Consider the following 6,307-nt stretch of genomic DNA (forward strand, 5'->3'; position numbering starts at 1 on the left):
TGTTGAAAGCGTCAGGGGGAGTAAGTTATTCATAAACTTTGGCTTGGGCATTCTGGCTTATAACTGACTCAGTTGGATATACTTTGTTGAAATACAGCAAATGTGTGGGCCAAAACAGGAATTGTTTTCTGACATAATTTGATGGGGTTTATTTCAAAATTGGATTAAAGTCAGACGTAAATGAAACAGATGTGTTAAATGTTTTCCACTTTACAACATCTTCTGGACTTAAAAAAAAAAATTTTTTAGCTGGAATGTGATTGAGTTGTAATTTGCAAGACGATTGTAGGGAGGCAGCAAAACGCATTTTAGTGTTTAGTCTGCTGGACATTAAAGATGAAGGAGAGGAGGACAGCAGATACACAGCTACGGTATGTAAACTGTTAAGGAAGAAATTGTTAGGGAAGAAAGTTACCTACAGCACCTGTGTGAACCTGTTCATATTTTTGGACAAACTGCAAAAAATAGTGAAAAGTACAGCTATGGTATTTGTTTTTCATGATCCTGCTGCCAATAAGGACCAAACACTAAACCGATCTACAGCAGTGACTGCAGGTTTGACACTGTATCATGTATCAAGATGACTTGCGCTTTCATTTTAATATATATGAATATTCAAATACTGCCTGTTGCAGGAAATGAATAAGAAACAAAGTTATTTATTTGAACACCTCCGTAAATGTCTTTCTATTACCTGTTAGATTAGTTAGAATTTAAATAATATTGGATGAATAATTATTTATTTTTATTTTGGAATTTAAAAAAAATTTATTTAATTTCTTTTAGTGGTTTTATAAAATACATACATATATATTAATCAGATACTTCAGCTGAGAAACCTTGCTTAAAAATTGGTTTTATTTTTATAATATTTTTATTAATGAATTGTTTTTATACATAAAAGCTGAACCAAACCAAACATTGTTTACTTTTTACAATTTTCCACAACTCATTTACAAATAACTCTACAGTTGCTGTACAAAGGTTTCACTCATCAAACAAGCAGCAACACAAATGAACCTTTTGGATCAGTCCCATTATTCAACCTATTATGTTTATACACCAGATACCAACATTTCCTCCAGCACATGGGTTTGTTTGTTCACCCACAGCGGCATCCTTCCAGGTTGATTGTTCACACAAATTCTTTGATCCACACACAAGGAAGCTTTTCTGGGCAGATCCATGTCTGTCATTCTACATTGGATGTGCAACCAAATGTCCAGGAAGGCACAAGATAAGATCAAAGTTTTTGGAAATAGGAAATACATATTTAGTTCATGAGAATGAATGTAGAAGTATCAGGGTGGTAAATGTAAAGTAATTTTCTCACTTTGCTGTTTTATATTTTAATCTAGAACAGAACATAAGTTTTCTTTGAGATGTAACTACTTTGAAAAGGGGGGAATTTCTACTTAAATTAAAGCATATATAAATACTGTTGTTTTTTTCCCCCCACCCTCTTACTCACTCACACAGACGCCCATAAATATTCAATCAGCATAATGAAACAAGATTGGACACTGTACACTTACTTCCACGCCCCACCCAGACACTGTACTTCCGGTTTCAGGTATCAAGATCCTAGAGCAAACAGCCCCCAGACCTCGCAGTTGATGCTCTTCACTGCATTGAGGAAGAGCAGATTGCCCAAGCCATCAGCTTAGACCAGGGCTAGGCACCCCCTTAATGTGTAAGCCACTCCCAATTTACACTTTCTGCCTCTGTCCACAGCGATCTTCTCTGCCGTCTCCATTCTGCTTGGCTGCAGTAAAAAAGCCCAGAGGAGCTCCAAGGAGCTGGCCATAACAGCACAAAAAATCCAGTGTTATATAGGTAAGTCAGATCAAAGCAACTCCTCCTATTATTTTAAAAAGGTCTTTTCAGGAGTGGTATTGGATAGATGAAGCCTCCTGTTGAGTTGTAGTCTATTCCACAAACTGTATTGCGTAGGTGTCCAAAGTACAAGCAAATGTGAAGGTAAAAAAATTTACAGATTTTTCATTTTATTTTTCACTTGAGTGCAAAAGTAAAATTATACATACATTTTGCTTTCAATCATAAAAGACAACCTTTAAAAACTTCATTCTAGTTCATTAAAAACAGTTATCTGCACAGAAAAATGGTTAATATTTTTCTTTTGCTTATAGAGATGGTAGAAAGGACATAAAAAAGAACTGAGTTGCTCTAGTTTTTTTCTCAATTAAACTTTTAGATAGGATAATATAGATTTATCTAAACTAATGAGAATGAAACCTAAAACTTAATCAACATGTAAATTTAAAATCTAACATAGAGGGAATGGATAGGAACACCTCAGAATACCGGTATGTTTTCAGTTATGAAAACTAATGTACACATTCCTGGTTTGTTAGATAGTCTGTGTGTATGTTTTGCAAAAAACAGTCATGGTTTATAGTTGGTGATCTGCTAATCGTAAGCTTAGCCACAGCATCTAGTCTGATTTAATCAAATGAGGAGCTCTGCTCTTACATCGGTTGAAAACAGCAAATGCTTGCAGCAACCTGTTGTATATGTGAGTGCAGCATGCTGGTAAAGCAGTGGATTATGCTACCATAAGGAGGGGAATGCAAGTAAAACAGAGGATAAACTAGCAGTCAATAACAGGAAAACCAGTTTTAAAACTAGCATGTGTATTTTTTTTAAACAAGTATGCCACTTTTATTAATGGCTTGTCGATGGCATATGCCTCCTTTGACAGTGGCACACGAAATTCTACTTCTCCCTTTAGAGCAGATTTCATGTTCTACTGGCAGTTTGAGAGTGGTTGTCAAATAAAGAAGAGTTTCAAAACTATGTAGCTGGAGGTAATAATGACAATTATCCAAATAATAATACCAAATACCTATAGTGAACCTCATAGCCTATCTCAAAGTGCCATGAACAAAAGTAAAACCTGAAAGTAAACCTAACTGTCCCTCATCCCCATTTAGGTTTTATTAAATCGAGGGAGTACAGGATTCATTCCATTGAGCCGCTGGCCTTCGTAAACGGAAGGGCAGTTTAAGCCTTGACAGAACTGGATGTTTCAACAGGGCAGGGACACCAAATACACATTAAAGTTGGCTTTGGTCAATAGGGGGTTTTCAGTGACGTCACTGGCCAGCTTCCGGTCCGCCATCTTGGGTGGCATATTATCGTATATCATATATCATGTCGCGAATGGATAAGTACGCCAGCACGCTAGAGCCATCAGATCATGGAACATATCTGAGGAAATGTTCCGTGATCGACCATATGGACCCCTATGCCCTCCACGGTGCCTTGTTTAGCACTAATCCAGATGATTGGCCAAATGTAGAGCACGGCGACATAGTTCATTACCTGGTGTTCAGTGAAAACCCTCTGCACACTCTTGAGGAAATGAGAGCGTACAAGGGTCTAGAGGCTCACAACCAGTTCACATCTGGTTGGGTATGAGATGTCGAAGTGATGTACATGAAGGAAATCGCCATCATACGTGGATGGGTGAGTTTTAATAAGATGGTAAAAATGTAAACAGTCCGACGCAGGGCTCGCTATGCTAGGTGGCTAACGGCCGGCGGTGCGCGAACAGTTCCAAAGCTACAAGTCCTTGGAGTCTCATGTGCAGTTTACGAATGGATGGGTTCAGGAGCTGCAGCTCATAAAGCCAGCAAACAGTGCTAACCGTTAGTGCTAACAACCACTCAGGCATGTAATGTACTTTTAACTAGCTGCTATGTGTTTCAAAGGTTTGGTTAGTAACGTTAACTGCCAAACCTCCCTAAACCCTCCGGGTTTCTCACATATTTGAGCCTTTTCCCGCTGGTTGAAATCAAGTTAAGGTGAAATTAATCAAATTAAAACACGGCTGAGAGAGGGAGTCCAGTACACGGTAGTCATAGGCAGTAGTCTGAGTAGCGGCGGCGGAGGCAGTCAACATTGCGGCCACGGAAAGTAATACGTCATGACGCCCAAGCCCTATTATTAATATATTCTTACATGTTTTAAATGCTTGACAGTTAATTACCTGTGACAAAGTGAGCACTGCAGACTCTGGCGTATTCCAGCTTCACACCGTCCAAATCGGACCTGGATATCCGTGTCAGCCATAGGTGACGGCGTTGTTCAGATAGCTGTTTTGTTTTTTCACATTGATTCACGATTACGGCTGGTATGCGATAGAAAGAGCGTTGATCTCCACCTCCACGGGCCGTGCAACCAACAATTAAACACGTTTTCACCATTTTTCACTGTCAATACTGCCTAAGGCTGCCACCCAATATGGCGGACGCGCTGAGTAGTCACGTGAGTGTGACGTCACCTGAAAACCCCCTATTGAAGCAGTCTATCATTTAGCTTCTGAAATTGCCCCAACAAAAAACTGCTGAAATATGAATTTTTAGCTGATTCTGGAGTACCTCTTTAACCATAGCCTGACGCAGGAGACGGTTCCGGTGATGTGGAAGATGAAGACCTTTGCCTTGTTCCGGTTGTACGTAAATATCTGAACCTGCATGTATATTTAAGACAATAAGGAGATAAAACAAACAAAAACATTTGTCCACGTGTTTTCTTTCAAACCTTAAATATTTTAAGATGAATTACTGCTACAGTGGGGCAAAAAAGTATTTAGTCAGCCACCAATAGTGCAAGTTCTCCCACTCAAAAAGATGAGAGAGGCCGGTAATTTTCATCATAGATATACCTCAACTATGAGAGACAAAATGAGAAAAAAAAATCCAGAAAATCACATTGTCTGATTTTTAAAGAATTTATTTGCAAAATATGGTGGAAAATAATTATTTGGTCAGTTACAAACAAGCAAGATTTCTGGCTCTCACAGACCTGTAACTTCTTCTGTAAGAGGCTCCTCTGTCCTCCACTCGTTACCTTCATTAATGGCACCTGTTTGAACCCGTTATCAGTATAAAAGACACCTGTCCACAACCTCAAACAGTCACACTCTAAACTCCACAATGGCGGACAAAATTACACAAAATTATAGACCTGCACCAGGCTGGGAAGTCTGAATCTGCAATAGGTAAACAGCTTGGTGTGAAGAAATCAACTGTGGGATCAATTATTAGAAAATAGAAAACATACAAGACCACTGATAATCTTCCTCGATCTGGGGCTCCACACAAGATCTCACCCCGTGGGGTCAAAATGATCACAAGAACGGTGAGTAAAAATCCCAGAACCACACGGGGGGACCTAGTGAATGACCTGCAGAGAGCTGGGACCAAAGTAACAAAGGCTACCATCAGTAACACACTACGCCACCAGGGACTCAAATCCTGCAGTGCCAGACTTGTCCCCCTGCTTAAGCCAGTACATGTCAAGGCCCCTTCTCAAGTTTGCTAGAGAGCATTTGGATGATCCAGACGATGACTGTGAGAATATCATATGGTCAGATGAAACCAAAATAGAACTTTTTGGTAAAAACTCTACTTGTCGTGTTTGGAGGAGAGAGAATGCTGAGTTGCACCCAAAGAACACCATACCTACAGTGAAGCATGGGGGTGGAAACATCATGCTTTGGGGCTGTTTTTCTGCTAAGGGACCAGGACGACTGATCCGTGTGAAGGAAAGAATGAATGGGGCCATGTATCGTCAAATTTTTAGTGAAAACCTCCTTCCATCAGCAAGGGCATTGACGATGAAACGTGGCTGGGTCTTTCAGCATGACAATGATCCCAAACACACCGCCCGGGTAACGAAGGAGTGGCTTCGTAAGAAGCATTTCAAGGTTCTGGAGTGGCCTAGCCAGTCTCCAGATCTCAACCCCATAGAAAATCTTTGGAGGGAGTTGAGAGTCCGTGTTGCCCAGCGACAGCCACAGAACATCACTGCTCTAGAGGAGATCTGCATGGAGGAATGGGCCAAAATACCAGCAACAGTGTGTGAAAACCTTGTGAAGACTTACAGAAAATGTTTGATCTCTGTCATTGCCAACAAAGGGTATATAACAAAGTATTGAGATGAACTTTTGTTATTGACCAAATACTTATTTTCCACCATATTTTGCAAATCAATTCTTTAAAAATCAGACAATGTGATTTTCTGGATTTTTTTTTCTCATTTTGTCTCTCATAGTTGAGGTATATCTATGATGAAAATTACCAGCCTCTCTCATCTTTTTAAGTGGGAGAACTTGCACTATTGGTGGCTGACTAAATACTTTTTTGCCCCACTGTACGTGAAACTGAAAATGTTTATCACAGTATATTAAATTCCTACAAATAACTTTAGTCATTGATGACTGTGTGTAAAGGAGAACTCCACATATTTATCATAAATACACTCTAGAAGAAAGAGGTAG

Source organism: Cyprinodon tularosa, unplaced genomic scaffold (assembly GCF_016077235.1).
Source record: "Cyprinodon tularosa strain WSP-4 unplaced genomic scaffold, ASM1607723v1 ctg11, whole genome shotgun sequence".
NCBI classification, from domain to species: Eukaryota; Metazoa; Chordata; class Actinopteri; order Cyprinodontiformes; family Cyprinodontidae; genus Cyprinodon; species Cyprinodon tularosa.